This window comes from Papaver somniferum, chromosome 5, assembly GCF_003573695.1.
Source record: "Papaver somniferum cultivar HN1 chromosome 5, ASM357369v1, whole genome shotgun sequence".
Taxonomy (NCBI): domain Eukaryota; kingdom Viridiplantae; phylum Streptophyta; class Magnoliopsida; order Ranunculales; family Papaveraceae; genus Papaver; species Papaver somniferum.
In genome coordinates, this window is record NC_039362.1 from 118530720 (window position 1) to 118549120 (window position 18401).

Here is an 18401-nt window from a genome sequence, read left to right on the forward strand (position 1 = left end):
ACAAAAGCGCTTTGGCAGGGACTTATTAGGAATGGAAGTAAGGGATGTAAGCGATTGACCAGTATTTTTGAGATGATTTTATAGGTAACATTGCAAAGTCCGATAGGCCTAAACTGTGAAGGTTTAGATGGTTTGTCCACTTTAGGGATTAATGTTAGGTTTGTGTGGTTCATAAGTGGGTGGATATTGAGGGAGTTGAAAAACCTACGTACCAATTCTATCAACTGTGAGTGAGTCGTTTCCCATAAAACTTTGAAGAACTTACTAGTGTATCCATCGGGACCTGGAGCACGTTCAGAACCAATGGAGAATAGAGCTCTTTTAATCTCTTCAGGAGTTGCTTCTTCCGTCAGCGATGCGCATTGACGGGGCGTTAATCTTGGGGTTATTTCATTGAACAAGCTTTCATCTATCACTGTACTTGGTGCCGTATATTGGTTTGTAAAATGATCGATTATTAGTCCGACAATGGCGTCTTTGTCAGTAATCCAGTTGTTTTGTTGATCTTGAAGTTGTTGAATGTTATTGCGACTACGGTGGATGTTTCTTTAGTATGGAAGAAAGTGGTGTTGCGGTCGCCCGATTGTAGCCATTCGATTCTTGATCTTTGCCGCCAGTAAGTTGCATGACAGTCAAGTAATGTCATGTGCTGAGCTCTGAGTTGTTTTTCATGGAGAAACCAATATGCCAAGTCATTGCCAGTACTGGTAGCGCATTGGTGTTGTGCCAATTTGATCTGAGCTGTAGATTTCTTGATCATAGTGGGGAGGTGGCCGAAAGTTTCCTTGTTCCAATCAGTAAGGGTCTCACTAGTTGAAATGAGCTTGAGCTGCAGATTTACTGTGGGATCTGTATCATTAAGCCTAGTCCATGCTGAATTTACCACTTGTTGCAGTTGTGGATGCGTAAGCCATAAGTGCTCGAATTTATAATTCTTACTCCCCTGCCAATCAATTGCCTTAAATTGGAGCAAAATTGGGGCGTGGTCCGAGGCTTTCTTGGAACGTGAGTAACTCCTGCATGTGGTTTAGACGTTCGCCGATGCTGAGTTGCCATAGCTCTATCGAGACGTTCCAAAATGTTATCTTGTCCTTGTTGATTGTTTGTACATGTGAATGGATCGCCTCGAAATCCCAAATTCATGAGTCCCATTTGATCAATTACGCTAAGAAACGGCTGAGTCTGGGCATATGTTATCTGTCTGCCCCCTTTCTTCTGATTGATCCATTACTTCATTGAAGTCGCAATACCCGGGGTACGTTGATGTTTGAAAAAATTGATGGGAAGTCGTCCCAAAAATCTTTCCTTGCAGTTGGATGTGGGGGCATAAATGCCTGTGCACATCCATGGTTGTTCCGGCGCCGGCGGAGTAATGAGGGTGTGTATGTAACTTTGGGAATGCAAGATGATTTGTACGTCATAGTTATCTTTCCACATAAAGCATAGTCCTCCTCTTCTTCCAACTTTAGGAATCGAGAAATGGTTATGGAATTGAAGTGATTGTGTAATAAAAGCCATATGGTTATCATTAGCCAAAGTTTCGGAGAGGACAACAAAAATTGGTTTATGGAGTGTGACTAAATCGCGAAGGTGTTGAACTGTTGTTGGTTGGTTGAGTCCCTGGCAGTTCCATGCCAATATACTCATGATGGGAAAAAAGAAAGGACTAAAATAAATTACAGAAAAGATTTAATGGGGTGTTGATAATAGGAACTGATTTAATTAGGTAGATAATTTACTGTCTACCGGCCCAAATTACACAAATTAAGCTTTGCTACAAGCTATAAGACTTGGGAGAATTGATAGCATGGTGATAAGAAATGCTGCTAAATGTGTTGTCGACTGAGGTTAACGTGAACAGTGGGATATAAGTGCCAAATCTTCGTCGGATGGGTCTAAATGATCCTCCAAGCTTTCTCAAAGGCTATCGAACTAAAAAAGGAGGTGAAACTGGCGAAGGCCAAATTGGTGTTGAGATAAAAGATGTTGCTGCAAATTCTAGATAAAGATCTGCAAAAGTGCAAAAAGAAAACTGGCCAAGCCTCAAAATGGCCACTATCCGAGACACTTAAAGTAGAAAAAAGGACAGCGATAGGAAGGTTCAGAAACAAGAGGTATAATTTAACTAACTTAAACAAAAGCATGCCCTGGCTTCCAATTCGGCACTATAGAATAAACATTTCCCAAGAGATTAATCTCTAGACTAAGAACTTTAACTAGATCGAGGTACACTCATAACTAAAGATTCTAACAACTATATTCTAAATTTCTCTTCTAAATTTCAAGGCACCAGATAAGCCATTCAACAGAACTAACATTATTACCAACCATAATTAGGAAACCAACAGTCAAGGCACTTAACAAAACTGACAATATCATTATTAGAGTTTTTGGGATAAAAACAAGTGCCTTAGAGCGTCCACAGTGGGAGAGTAAACCCAAATATTTGGTCTTTTGAACAGACGTAGTGGAACGTACTATCGATCAAATTTTGATCAACGACTAAAACCCAGAGTATATTTGATATGGGACCAAGACTAAACCCAAATATAATCGAGCGTTGGTATACTTCACGCCCCACCACCAGGCGGACATATAGTGCACGTCCCACATCAGGCGGACGTATATTCCACGCCCCACATCAGGCGTTGGTATAGTCTACGCTCCACATGGGGCGTACGCAAAGTCTACGCCCCATTTTTTTTTTTTATTATTTTGTATGGGGCGGGCATTATACCCCCGCCCCATTCTTTGTTTTCAAAACCATTTTAGTGGGGCGGGCTTTATACCTCCGCCCCACTTCTTTTAGGATCTACCCAATCAGGCGTTGGTATAGTCTACGCCCCACATCAGGCGAACGTATAATGTACGTCTGACCAAATTTAGTCTTTCCATCGTAGCGTCACACACCATACTAAACCCAAAATTTAATCTTTTTTTCCCTCTTTGGTCTTTGGTTATACTCGCACCACTGCGGTTGCTCTTACGCGAGAATGGATACCATGATATAACTAAACAAGCATACACTTCAAAGACTTGGGTTGGGAAATAAAAGATTTGAGAGGTTATGGGTAACAAAAACCAAGCACAGGGCATACATTTGGAAGGGAATAACGGCTCGTAATTTTTTTTTTTTTTTTAGGCAAAACAGGGATAGAAAGATCTTACACTAGAGCCCCAAAATCGACAAGCAATCAGGGCGCAGGAGAACCAAATCGATGAAAAATCATCATAAAACCGGATCAAGAACAAGATGATAGATGGTTACCTGACCTGAAAATAATGAAAGGGGTCGATTCCTAGATGCAGGAACATCGAGAATTGATGTGAAATAGACGAAAAAGATTGCCGGCGAAGTCCCTTGAAAAAGAAAATTTTGCCTCCTAACAACACATAATAGCAGCATTAAAACGATAGTACCATGGAGTCGAGACAGAACCAGTGAGATCTAGTGTAGCAAATCATTAATTTTGTGTATTCAGGACGGCAAACTTTCGTTTAGCCGATTAAAGGGTTGAGATTCATGGTTAATTTTTAGGGTTTCGAAGGTTTTACAGGAAACCGGTTTTTTTAGTGGGAAAGCAGACCACTAATGTAAAAGGTAACAATTTAGATATGGGCCTCTGCAACATGTCACATATACATGTTTATCATATTTATTTCATAATAATGAGGAAATTTCATTTAGTGGTTGCATACATCCGATTTGCTCAACGAATTATATCTTCTATCCACAATGCTCATTTCATTCAATATAATCAAGATCCATATATATATATAATGTTGGAAAACGATTAATAAAAAAATAATTTTTTAAAGTTTTAATAAAAAATTATAATTTATTATTTTATTTTGTGAATGAAACTTTTTAGTCCCACATCGTGGAGTTTCCAATTTTTAGTAGTTTTAAGAAACTATATAAAGCTTTTAGTCCCACATCGGGGAGTTTTTCTTCTTAAGTTGTATTTGTCAATTATATAAAGAAATTCACTACTTTTGTAAAATCTATGGGAAAGGGGTTGCTCTATATTTTAGAGGGACCCCTAAGGGAAAATATTTTATAGCGGTTTTTAAGCATTCGCGATTTTCCTTAACGGTTTTTTCGGAGTTGCCAAGCTCAAGTTGAGCATCTACTACATATGCTAGTAGTAGGTGTATTAGGGTGTTTTAGCATTCGCGATTTTCCTTAACGGTTTTTTCGGAGTTGCCAAGCTCAAGTTGAGCATCTACTACATATGCTAGTAGTAGGTGTATTAGGGTGTTTTATCCTGGAGATATCCGTCCTGTGAGGGCTATAGCATCACTCTTGAGTGTAGCCGGGCGCTAATGTCTTAAGGATACGGGGAGCTTGTTCGTTTCGTCAAAGCAATCACTTCCATTATAAAGGAGCTAAGTATCAATAACTTTTGCTTATTTGATTTTTCTTTGTTTTTGATTATTGCACCCAACAATCTTAAGACATTAGCATTTGTAATAATCGAAAACGATTGATTGGTTTGTGAATCATGGATGTTAATTGTGGAGTGAAAAAACAAAAACGAATTTCTGGTCAGCTGTAGAGTTTCAATTTTATCTTTTAATCTAGAAGGAATTTCGATGAACCCTTTTGACACAACGTAGTAGACATCCTGATAGTTACCCGCGTAAAATTTCAGAATTTTTGGAGTTGTAAAAGTATTTTTTTGATATTTTACAAAACAGAAAAACGTTTCTGAAAAATTCTGACGAGCAGAAAATTGTTGTTAACTAAATTAATTTTTGTGGGGTAACCATGAGTTTTTTGAAACGCTGATTCAAACGAAGTTTGTATATATAGATGTTATCTTCAAAACTCATATTTTACTTTCTGATTTGGAATTGTGATTTGTGAATAAAGGTGTCATCTCCGAGGGACATGGCTAATAGCCGCATGTGGTTGGAAACAAATCTTCCAAAGATGGCAAAGGTGAGAACATCGAACGCAACTCTAAGCATGGTCTTCATGATAAAGGTATATTTCGTAAACCTGAATCCGGAATTACTTTAGTTAAGGGTGAGTGTTATGTTTGTAAAATTTCTGGCCACGCGGCAGTAAATTGTAGACAACATAAAAACCTTAATAAGTAGAAAGTTAATGCTAATTTAGTTGAAACAAACTAGAACGAGTTTGGTGGCATGATGTCGGAAGTTATTTTAATAACCAATGTGAGAGACCAGTAGGTGGACTCTGGAGCCACCAAGAATGTTTGTTGAAACAGAGACCTGTTCACCTCCTATCATAGGATAGGGGATGTCGAGAAACTCTTATTGAGTAACTCATATGCAATAGAGGTTGCATAAAAGGAAAAGGTCGAGCAGAAGCTCATATCTGTAATATTCTCACATTGAATGAAGTTTTCATGTTCCGAGCATATGCGAAAATCTTGTATCTTGTTCTGTTGTAGATGGAAAAATATTTAAGATCTTAATTGAATCTGGAAAACTTGTTGTAACTAGGCAGTGATTTTTTAAGCAAGAGTTATAGGACTTTGGGTCTATATAAGCTTAACGGAAAAACTGATGATGTGAACGTAGTTGATTCTTGTGATATCTTTGTGTGATTGATTGTTTTACGTGGTAGACTTGGAACCGTAAACTTATAAGTCAATGCTTAACTGGCTAGCATAGGCTTCGTACCCAAATTTAGTTTGGATTTTGAACACAAAAGTGAAATCTGTGAAGAATCAAAATATGCTATAAAATCTTTTAGCACAAATGTTCAGAGTAATTCTAAGCCTTTAGAATTAATTCAGTTAGGCCTAGTTGACATGAGTTCAACCCAAAACCACTGTGGTAAAAGATGGTTATAACTTCCGTAGATGATTGTACGAGGTACTATCTTGTATACTTGCTTAGGATAAGGATGACGCCTTAGAAGCCTTAAGATGTATAAACTTGAAGTTGGAAACCAATTAGAAGCCTTGAACATAACAACCGTATCCTTAAGGAGATGATAATTTCCATGTTGATTAGTTCAGGATTACCTGCGGCCTTGTGGGGGGAGGCAGTCCTCTTAACTAGTATATCCTGAATAAAGTACCCTTTTAAGAATCAGATGAAACTCCATATGGTTTATGGAACGGTAGATGACCTTCTTATGAATGTGTCAAAGTGTGGGGGCGTTTGACTAAGATTGTAATTCCTCTTCCTAAAAGAACTAGATTGAAACCAAAAATGTTGATTGTGTTTTCGTATAGGGTATATTGAGTATACTTCTACAAATAGATTTTTGGTTGTGTGTTCTGATTTTTTCTGACATTGGTGTGAATATTATTACGGAATCTAGGGATGCTGAGTTCTTTGAACATGTTTATTCTAAACCTGTACCTCATTAGAGATGTGTTGTTGATCCCCTAGATTTTTTCAAATAGTCAGAACTTATTTTAAAGGAAGATGAAGTTGATGTTGAGCCTAAGAGAAGTAAAATAATTAGACTTGAGACTTCTTATGAAACCGACTTCATAACATGCCTAGCTTAGTCTGAGCCACAGACTTGTAAAGAAGCCTTAATATCTACTGAAACCCCATTCTGGTAAGAAGCTTCATTTAGTGAAATGGACTCAGTCCGTTGGAACCAGACTTGGGAGCTTCTAGTTTACCTCCAGGTTGTAAGACCATGGGATGTAAATGAGTCTTTAAGAGGAAACGATAGGTAGATGAAACTGTGGAAAAATATTAAGCTAAGTTGGTAGCTAAAGGCTATAAACTAAAAGAAGGTGTAGATTTCCTTGATTCTAATTCAATTGTGACGGAAATTACTTCCGTTGAGATACTAATTGTTATTGCTGCCATAAAGAACGTAGAGATACATCAGATGGATGTTAAGACAGCTTTTTCTAAAACCGTGAATTAGGTAAAGAAATTTACATAGATCAACCTGAAGACTTTGTAGTGAAAGGTTGTGAATACAAAGTTTGTAATTTGAAAAATCTTTGTATGGTTTTCAAATAAGCACGTAAACAGTGACATGGAAAATTTAATCATGTGATAATGGATAGTGGATTTAAATTAATGAATCTGACAAGTATGTCTACAAGTAACTTGTTAAGGATGTCTGTGTAATTGTATGCTTGTATGTTGATGATATGCTTGATACAAACATAGATGTGATCAATTCCACTAAAAACATGCACTGAATGAGAACATTGACTTGAAAGACTTGGGCCCTTTTGATGTAATATTAGGGATGAGGATTAGAAGATAATCAAACATTTATAAGTCTTAGTCGTTCTCATTATGTTGAGTTGTGCTTAAGAGATACAATCAGTCTGATTGTAAACCTGCTTGTACTTCGTACGATTATTCTTGTAGTCTCAAGAAAAATAAGGGTAGTGGAGTATCTTAACTTGAATACTCAAAAGTTATAGGATGTCTGATGAATTTAATGAACTGTAAGAGTCCAGACATTGCCTATATTGTGAGTAAGTTAAGTGGATATAATTGTAGTCCAGAGCAAGAGAATTCAGATGCACTGAGTAGAGTATTATGGTACCTAAAATACTCTTTTGATTTATGAAAGGTATCTTGTTGTCCTTGGGACTTTATGATGCAAACTGGATAGTTGACTCAGAGGAGTCTAAGTCTACGAGTGGATATGGTTTCACTCTAACATGTGGGTTTGTTGTTGGAAGATTTCCAAACAAACATATCGCTCAATTCATTATGGAATCTGAGAGTATTGCGTTAGATAAAGCATGAGAGGGGGCCGAGTGCCTAAGATGATTTTTAGAAGACATTCCTCTTTGGCATAGGCCTGTGCCAGCTATATCTATACATTGTGTTAGCCAAGCTATAATAGTTAAAGCTAAGAAATAACTAATCTCAATCGGCGTTATTTCCATTGATTGGATAAAGTCCAAGGAGAATATCGCGCAATCTTTGACGAAAGGTTTGTACAAAGAGATAGTTAAAAATGCATCGAGGGGGTTGGGGCTTAAGCTCATATATTAAACTTGCCATGAAGGATACTCAACCTTGCTGACTGGAGATCCCATGATCAAGGTTTCGAATGAGACAACTAATTTGTGGTGGGTAAAGGTAAACACTATCAGAGATTTTTCATTCTCTGTCCCTTCCCTATGGTGTAGACGTGATAGTGTGACTGCATGTGGAGGATGAATTTTTAATAAGTCTTAATGAGTTCTATAGTTTCAATTTAAGATTGAAGTGGGGTGTAGCAGTAACACTCTTTATGGAAACTCACCTATCTGAATGAGGAAGTGGGTCGCTTCCTGTGAGAATATGAGCTGATTCTCTGGAGCATTCTGAGAAACAGGATACGTCCAGGGCCAAAACGGACAAAACGGCACGAGCTTGGCAGCAATCTTGGAGATATCACCCGTGGTTGTTATCACGAATTACATCAAATGCTAGCAGTTCAAGACATAGTTCACTGTCTCTAGCAAGTAATTCTGGTAATATCTCACTAAGCAAAGGTTCAAGACCTCATGGACACCTCTGCCTAAAATGGTATTTCCTGCGTTTTTTATGTGATTTTCATTTTGATGGTTTTGGTATTACTGGAACTTAGGACCTAAAGGTCACTAAGGGTTCACTAGTTCATGCTTTTTCACTTTGGTGAAAGATACCTATAGTCTCACCATGTGAGAATTAAAGATGAAAGCTCTCAATACTATTATGATTTATGCAATCCATAGTATGACCCTGGGGTCAACACACTTTTGTGTGAGGGAGAGGACGTAGAAATGACTAGTATGATTTCAACACTTGCACGATCAGTCTGTTTGGATCGTGAGGTTGGGATGTTTATTTACCAAGATCTATCTGTGTTTTCATGTTTTATTGAGTTTTCATTCATGTGGGGGATTGTTGGAAAACGATTAATAAAAAAATAATTTTTTAAAGTTTTAATAAAAAATTATATTTTATTGTTTTATTTTGTGAATGAAACTTTTTAGTCCCACATCGTGGAGTTTCCAATTTTTAGTAGTTTTAAGAAACTATATAAAGCTTTTAGTCCCACATCGGGGAGTTTTTCTTCTTAAGTTGTATTTGTCAATTATATAAAGAAATTCACTACTTTTGTAAAATCTATGGGAAAGGGGTTGCTCTATATTTTAGAGGGACCCCTAAGGGAAAATATTTTATAGCGGTTTTTAAGCATTCGCGATTTTCCTTAACGGTTTTTTCGGAGTTGCCAAGCTCAAATTGAGCATCTACTACATATGCTAGTAGTAGGTGTATTAGGGTGTTTTATCCTGGAGATATCCGTCCTGTGAGGGCTATAGCATCACTCTTGAGTGTAGCCGGGCGCTAATGTCTTAAGGACAGCGTGTTGAACACGTGACTCACTCTATTTTTCAAAATTTTGCCTTGTTGCTGTTGCTGAGATACGGGGAGCTTGTTCGTTTCGTCAAAGCAATCACTTCCATTATAAATGAGCTAAGTATCAACAACTTTTGCTTATTTGATTTTTCTTTGTTTTTGATTATTGCACCCAACATATAATTCATTGCAACTTACAATATAATCAAGACCAACTATAATAATTATCAGCAGTTCAAACACATGCAATCACACACACCCATATATATATGGTAATTAACAAACATCATAAAAACAGAAATATATACTACTATTATAGTGCTGCTTTCTTTTAGGCATCGCTAGCTAGCTCATTAAGATGCATGCATGCGCAGACACAACAACCGAATATAGACTATAATTTCATAACCATATTCTATCTGTACAAATTTGAAAGAGCTCGAAGCAAATCGAGTTTCAGCTTCAAATGCAATATGTAGTCAGCAGTTTGAAGGAAAAGCCGATCAGGTTGTAACCCTTTCCCACCTGGAACTAGCTTTTGAAGTCTCTTCACTTTCTTCCCAACCGATCCACCAATAACAACAACTCTTCTCCCCTCCGATTCTCTAATATTACAAGTACTTTTACTTGCTGATGATGGTGAAGACAGTCTCTTCTTAGATACAATCACTCTCATTTGTCTAGCCATATCTCTCTAGCTAGATCTAGAGAGAGAGAGATGAAGATGTTGGTGAAGCTCGCAGCTCGCTGTTAGGATTGGAAAAGAAGAGAAGGTGAGTATGAGTTATATAAATGAAGAGAAGGGAAGAGAATAGGTGAGGTTTATTAAAAGGGTTGATAGATGATGAGACTTTAGAGAGAGCGACAAAAGCCATGTGCTCATAAACCTGCTAAGCAACAGGTGTGTGAGAAAGGGGACTATTTAGGAGGGGCAATATTTTGTATTTTTGTTGGAGTTTTCATTTTTTAACATAGCATGCACACGCACAATATTTTGTCATATTGTTTGGAGAACAGGGCCACAAATCTTCTCTATATAGCTTTCAACTACCTACGCACGTGTCTGACAGCTATATCACATATTCTACTCTTCAATCAATGTGTAATTGTGAGCAGATTAACATTTTCTGTCCACTCGGTAGGTATGCTCAATTTTGTATCATATCTTTTAGCTTAGCCTAAAAATCTTTACGGATAATTCTCTACTCAGCCTAAGTCCATGTTGCATGGGAGATTAGAGATCGATGTGCTCTAGAACGAGTTGGAACATGCATCTCGCGTAGAGATCTAGCTAGCTTCACGCATATACGTACTGTTAGAGAAATGCATGCGGTTTTAGTACCTAGTCTTTATGGCTAGGTGTTGAGGATTATACCTGCTTCGTGCCTCGGATACCGGACACACCGCTCTTGGAAACTCCCTAATCAGAAGTATTGCTTGGTAAATGAAAATAAAAAATCATGCATATGCACCTAAAAAGGGAGTTCAAATCAACCATTTTATAACATTTTAGTTTTGATCGATATAAAATTTGATACGGATGACTTTCCAATTTAGATCATTGGTTACTACCACGGTGTTACCGGCTCTATAACACTTATTTTTCAATTATTCCAGAATTTATATGTTGGGATCGATGGACATCTCCAATCATCCCCATTACGGCATTACCTACTAAAAACCGAGTGACCCAAATTAAGAGGGGCATCTGATCGCGAGCTCTCAACCAACATATTCCAGACAACTTTACAATGCCCATCTTGGATCCACTAAATAATACTAGTATTAGGCATTTCCGCTCTTAGTTTACCTCCGGCTAATTAGGGTAGGAATCATGCAAATCAGACCTAAATGATTTTCCCCAATTTGAAAATATCTTTTGTCTTTTACATACCTGTTTTCACGATGGCCATGCATGGTGCATGATGCAGTGGTCCAAAACCTGCCTGATTCCTGGCATATTGATTAGATGATGTAACAACTATCTAAAGCAACCATCTCAACCATAGAAATATCACGTCTTCAACCGACTAGGAATAGCCTAGTTGGTTAGGAGTCTGGCTTTGATCAGGACTCCAAGGATTCGCACTACGATATTCTTTCCATACGTAGAATTGTTAATGACTGGCTTGCTAGCACGCCTCTACATACATTTTAGTTCAGTTAAAGAAACAATGGATAAACAGATTAGTCATCTCTAGCTACACTCTCTGTAAACGTAAAATCACAAAAGTAAACATCTATGATGATTCAGTATGTGGCCAAAATGTTGCCAACCCTCAAATAATTCATTCGAGGATGGGGTCGGAGTGATCATATATGTCTAGAGGTTGGGACAAGAAAAAGGACCACAGAGGTCAACTGCTACCATGTTTAGCATAAATAAATGCCAAAAGATGTACACCATTATGCATGCTGACTCAACTAAACGCCGAACATCCAAGATGTCTCATTTTGCAACAGCTTTCAAAGGTGTGGAAGTGAGCCGTTTCATGCTTCATTCAGTTCCTACCATGTGGAGCATTTAATGCATAATGTATGTACCATATGAGAGGATTTGAGTGCAAGGGGTCAAAGGTCATCCAAGGGAGAGATCTCATTGACACTTTTTTTTTCTTGTGGATCATTGGTTAAACAGAGTGATGCTACGTTGACAACCAAATATACCGGGTGAAATCTTGTGGATTGATCGTGCGGTAGAGAGGGGGAGCGTTCTCCCCATCAGGATGGTAAAGGCTCATGTGGATTCCGGCACTCTCCCACCTCTTCTCACACGGGTTTAACTGCGGGATTTGCTCCCGGTACACCAAGCATTATTGGGTTAAAAAAATAAAGTAAAAATTAAAATAAAAACTTTTTACCTAAGGTTCATTTCTAATTTCCAGCTTATTTTGACACTTTTTATTTAAATTTAGAGATGATGTGGACTTAAGGTTTAAGGTCATGAAGAAAGTCTAACCTAGACTTTTTCCTTTATCCCCACTTGGTCATGTCATTTTTTATTATGATCTTCATTTTTATATTGGAGATGAAAATGTGGTGGAAAATGTCTTTAATCTTAGGTGTCATGTTATTTTAGAGCATCTCCAATGCTTGGGATCAAGTTCATCCTATGTGGAGGTCTTATTAACACCTTATTTTAGTGCGTCATTACTAAAAAAGACAAAAAAAAAAAACAATTAAAGCTAAAAAATTTCACAAAATTGGTTAAAAAGACCAAAATCAACAATTCCTAGGTGAAATGGACAGTTAGATTTTGATACTGTTTAAATGGACAAAAATGTAAAAATAGGCAAGATGTAACCAGTTTCATCGTGCCCATTTTCAAATATTTTTCTTATTTTTAATTTACACAGTATGTATCCAGTTTCATCCTTGCTATTTTTTAAATTTAAGCTAGGATGAATCTGGTTTCATCCTTACTAATTTTTTTTTTGGCCATTTCACGCAAACTATTTTTTACTCGTCCACTTGAACCGTGATTTAAAAATATTTGGACAAATGACCCATTTTCCGAAAAAATTTCACTTTTTTTTTTTTTTTGATAAATCTCATAAAGTTTCATTTATTCTATTATATAAAGCCAACTCTCCTTGCTACAGTAGCTTGAAGCTACAAATTTGATCTTTCCGATTTTGCCATATTTCATAAAGCATTTGTAAAAATCTAATAAATAAGTTGATGACAAATTAGTAATTTAATTTAATAATCCATAAACTACACTTTATACCGCATTTGGGTCATGTTAACTTGTGTACCCGTATACAAGTTAATACGGACATTATAATCCTATTTATGTATTGGGAATACGAATAACTTAATAAAATGTTAGTCATTTAATTGTCGTTTAATTGTCTCTTTAAACGAGATTAATTTTCTTTTAGTATCCTTTTGTGTTTGTTAATTAACGAGAATTATGGAGTCAAAATCTCATACTTTCTCTTTCTGCCGGTAAGTTTCCTGTTTATTCCGTCTAGGGCTGGCAACGGATAACCGATATCCGATATCCATTTCCGAAATCCGACATCCTATAGGATGTTATCCGACATATCGGATATCGGAATCGGATATTTTCTCTTAACGATAACGATATTGGAATGAGCCTTTCCGTTAGGTTAATATCCGATATCCGATAGTCTAGGGGTGTACTTGTAATTTCCTACCCCTAGATATATGCTGCCGAGTGCCGACAGGGATAACCTAATTAATCTAATCTATCGAAATCGACTTCTCTATTCGATTCTAGACTCAGAGACTCTAGTAGAGGAGGAGCGTTTTTCATCAGAGAAGAAGTGTGATTCGAGATCGAGAAGTTGAGAAGGAAGTGACTCTCATCATCAGAGAAGAAGTATGATGATCAGTCATCATCAGAGACTCTCACAGAAGTAAGTCGATGTTTAATTTTGATGTTCAAAGTTAGGTTTCATTTTTCCCCAAAATCGACTGCATATTTTGATGTTCTTCTAATCTAATCGAAACCCTAAGCCCTAAGGAAGTCATGAATGTTTCTATGTTTTTAATTTTTGAGATTCTGAAAATCAATTTTTTCCAGATAAAATTAGGGTTACTAAAAAATTATCAAGTTTGTATAGGAAATTGGTTTCTGTCTTTCTGAATTCACTAAATCTGGTTTATATGAGAAAAAGGGTCATGGGGTTGCAGTTGGTTTCTTGTTGTTGTTTTTCTATGGTGATTTGTGAAGGAACATCAGAACATGACTAGCAATTAGAAATTAAGGTTTCTTTATCTTTCATTTCTCAAATAGTTGATTCCACTTTTCTTGAGGTTTTTTGATTTGGTGACTTGATTGATTGATTAGAAGGGGGCTTTAAAATGTGGAATAAATATTGGTTTCTTCAATACTAAATTCATTCTTTTTTTCTTGCTTTTGTGATTAGGTTTTGAGTTTCAGCTGCAAATTTCAAGTCTTCTAGGAGTTCACTCATTCTTTAAGTTGGTTGTTGCTGCTACTGCTGTTGTACATTCAAGGTTTGTCACTGTACATGACTTGCTTTACTACTTAACTGATTAGATTTATGATTTATTCAGCAAGTATGTTTTACTAATACTATATTCATGTTGTTGTTCTCAGAATGTCTCATAAGCATCCAACAGAGTTGAAACTTCAGGCACTCAACCAAATTCCGAACAACCAGAACAAGAAGATCAAAGTGTTGAATATTCAACAATTGCTTCAAGTTCAACACCTTCTTCAAGTAAGAGATTAGCAGAAGTAGCGAATGAAAATCATCCACTTGTTGTTGCTTTGTTGAAGAAATTGCGTACAACAAGGTCACCGTCATGGGATGAATTCACTAGGAGAATCATTGTACAACCTGTAAAAGGGAAGACAGATGAGGAAGAAGCTGTACTTATGGGTGAATGTCATCATTGTAAAAGGTTAGTACCTGCTCAGAGTGAACAAGGAACTACCCGCTTGTCTCAACATCTAAAAACCTGCCTTGAGAAGCCTGAAAACAAGACAGGCCATAGGAAGATTAGCACTGCATTTAAAAAAGGAGGTAATAACCAAGTTAAATTACTTAATTGGAAGTATGATCCCATTGTTATGAGAGATTGCCTTGCTAGAATGATTGCTAAGCATGATTACCCTCTCAACATGGTTGAGCATTTCTACTTTAGAGAGTTTGTTAAGGCTTTAAACCCTGCTGCTAAAATGCCATGTAGGAATACAAGTAGAGCAGATGTTATGAGGTGTTATGCTGAAATGAAAGATGAATTGTTACTACAATTAGAGAAATTGACTTCCAAATGTAGTCTTACAACTGATATGTGGACTGCCAAATACACTAAAGATGGTTATTGTTGTGTTACATGTCATTTTATAGATGATGAGTGGAATTTGAAAGCCAAAACCTTAGCTTACATTGTAGTGCCGTCACCACATACAAGAGATGCTCTCTCAGATTTTATCAAAACTTTCACTTTGGAATGGAACATAGATAGGAAATTTTTCGCTTTGACTGCTGATAATGCTCCAGCTAATGGTGTTATGATGAGAAATCTTATCACTTGGCTAGATGGTAAAAATTGTTTGTTGCTTGGAGGAAAAATGTTTCACATGAGGTGTAGCAACCACATACTGCATTTGATTGTATTGTATGGCATGAAAGTAGCTGCTGAGTTTATAAAGGCTATTAGAGATTGTGTTAAATATGTAAAGTCTTCACAAGCTAGGAAAGAAAAGTTTGATATAGCATTGGCACAATGTAGATTGTCTGGAGAAGTTAGTTTAGATGTGGACACAAGGTGGAACTCCACTTTCATGATGCTTAAGAATGCAATTAAACTGCAAGAAGGTTTTGAAAGACTTAGTGAGTTTGATTCTGATTTCGATATTCTACCATCTAAAGAGCAGTGAGATCAAGGAATAGAAATATGTAAATGTTTAGAGGTTTTTAATACTGTTTCAACTCAGTTTGCAGGGATTAAGTATCCAACTGCAAATCTGTATTATAATGGGGTTTATGAAATTAACAAATGCATAAACAGTTGGGAAGATAGTGAGTTTTTTTATATCAAAGAAATGGGGTCGAAAATGAGAGAAAAGTTTAATGGATATTGGAGTGAGAGTAACTTGATTATGAGAATTGGAGTGGTTTTAGATCCTAGGTATAAGGCAAAATGGGTTAGGTACACATATAAAAGAATGTTTGGAGATGCTAAAGCTGCAGAACTTTATGAGAAATTCAAAACAGACTTGTTCAAGGTTTACAATGCATATGAATCTCAAAACAACACTGCAGCTCCTGCTTTCTTTAGAAACTCTGTCGCTTGCATGAATGTAAGAAGCTCAGGTGCATCTAGCACAGATTATGCTAGTTTTGTGTTGGAAAATGATGAAGATGATGTTCAGAAATCTGAGTTAGAGACATACTTAGCAGAACCAATTCTTCCAACTCTAACAGCTCAAGATGAAATGAACTTTGATATATTGGCTTGGTGGAAGATGAATGGTTGTAAGTATCCAACTCTGGCAAAGATAGCAAGAGATGTATTGGCTGTGCCAGTGACTAGTGTGGCGTCAGAGTCCATGTTCAGCGATGGTGGAAGGTTCCTAACAACTCATAGAACTTCACTAAGTCCAGATTTAGTCCAAGCATTGCTATGCTTAAGTGATTGGCTGCCAGACTTCTTTGATGCAGGTAAATCTTCGTTTCTTTTCCTTTACTTAATTCTTTTCCTTATTAAGAACTGTATTAATATTAGATGAGCTACCATATGATTAGAACTGTGACAATATTCTTTGTGAATGCAGATATGGAAGTCGTCGACTGAAGTTGATGCAAAATGAAACCAGCAAAGAAGATCTAGCCTTTTTTAGTGTAGTTTTTTGTTTGTAGTTGCAGACTCTGTTGTTGTTTGTTTTTTCATGTGTGATGTGGCTGAGGTGTTTGTGTGGTTTGTATTTCTGAACAAAAAAGACTGTCAAAAAACTTTGAAGAACAACTTAAATTTTCAGCATTTCTGCATTTGCTTCTGTGACAGGCGTTATCGGATTTTAACGGATAAATATCCGTTATCCGATAGATTAACGTTAACGATATCGGTTTGTATTTTTGATATCCGCCGGATGTTAACGGATATCGGATATCCGATAATTCTTAACCTTAACCTTATCGGATTGTCCAATATCCGGCGGATATTTATCCGTTGACATCCCTAATTCCGTCTTTCTATTTATCTTCTTCTTCACCATTTTAATCACATCGTCAAACCCTAATCTTTCTGTTTAGGAAGCATCTATAATATTTATTAACTCCATTTAACCTATTTTATCTTCAAAATCATGATTTTATATTCACCTTGTCTTGACCTATATAGGAATTCATTTCCTCGAACAAGGGTTTTTAAGTTTTGTTAATCAGTGAATACCCAATTCGCAATTGATCAATTGAAGTCAATCAAAACCAACAGAAACAAATATGATAAATCGACGAACACCCAAGTCTATTGGGCAATTTGGCGATAAAATACTTCATCTTATCAATGATTTTAATTATAATCTGATGAATACCCAAATCTATTTTTATCTTGATTCCGTTTTCCTTCTTTATTTATTTTGGATGTCATTCATCATAAAATTCGTTTTCTGATGTGTTGTTTAATATATAATGTTTTAAGAACTCTCATGTTCCAAGATTTGGGTATTATCTGCATATGGAAGAAAGAATATGCGTGAGGAAGAAGAAGAAGTTAGACAGATGAAATAGAGAGAAAACTGTGACTGTTTATTTTATTACGAGGGTAATTATGAAAATATGTCTCTCATAGCCATATTTAATTTCTGGGTTATTTTGTTTTTGGTATTCAAGTTTTGCCCGACTTTTGAGTTTGGTCTAACATTTGTCCAGCTTGGTGTTTGGTACCTGAAAAAGACGTTGACCCGGGTTGACCACGTTAAAAATTGACTTCTGTTTAGTAATTATAAAAAACATAAAATAAAAACTAATAACTAAACAAGTATACCAATATACCCTTAACTTCACAAATATTTACACAAGTATGTAGCTTCCCTTCACCATTTTCTACATCTCCGATTACATAATTGCCTTCCAAATTTCATCATCTCTGTTCAACTAACATTTCACGAAACGAAATCTTTGTGATTCGGTCAATACCTATTGCATAAACCCTATAAAATACCACTATGAAGTCAGTCTTCAGCAGTTACAGATCTAACCACCATTGACATCGAATCTCTGAGAGTATAGTCCAGGGTACCAATTTTCTCCAAACTGATTCGTTGAATCACTTTCACCAAATTCAGATTAATCCCACCCATTTTCAAACTAAAAGAACATCAAATCTTCACTGTCAATCAACTATAAGATCATTCATACATCGAAAACCCTAAAATCACAAGAGCATCTCCACTTCCTTGTTGTGAAATCAAAATCAATTCACCAAACCCCCAAATTCATCTTTCATTGATGTAAACCCTAATTCAATCCACTTTTAGAAATCCCCAAAATTGATACCAAATTTCATATCAACAAATGCCAATTGCATCTCGATCAAGGTCAAATCTCAATCAACCTGCGTCAGTGACTCCGGCAAACCCATTCCTTCTACCA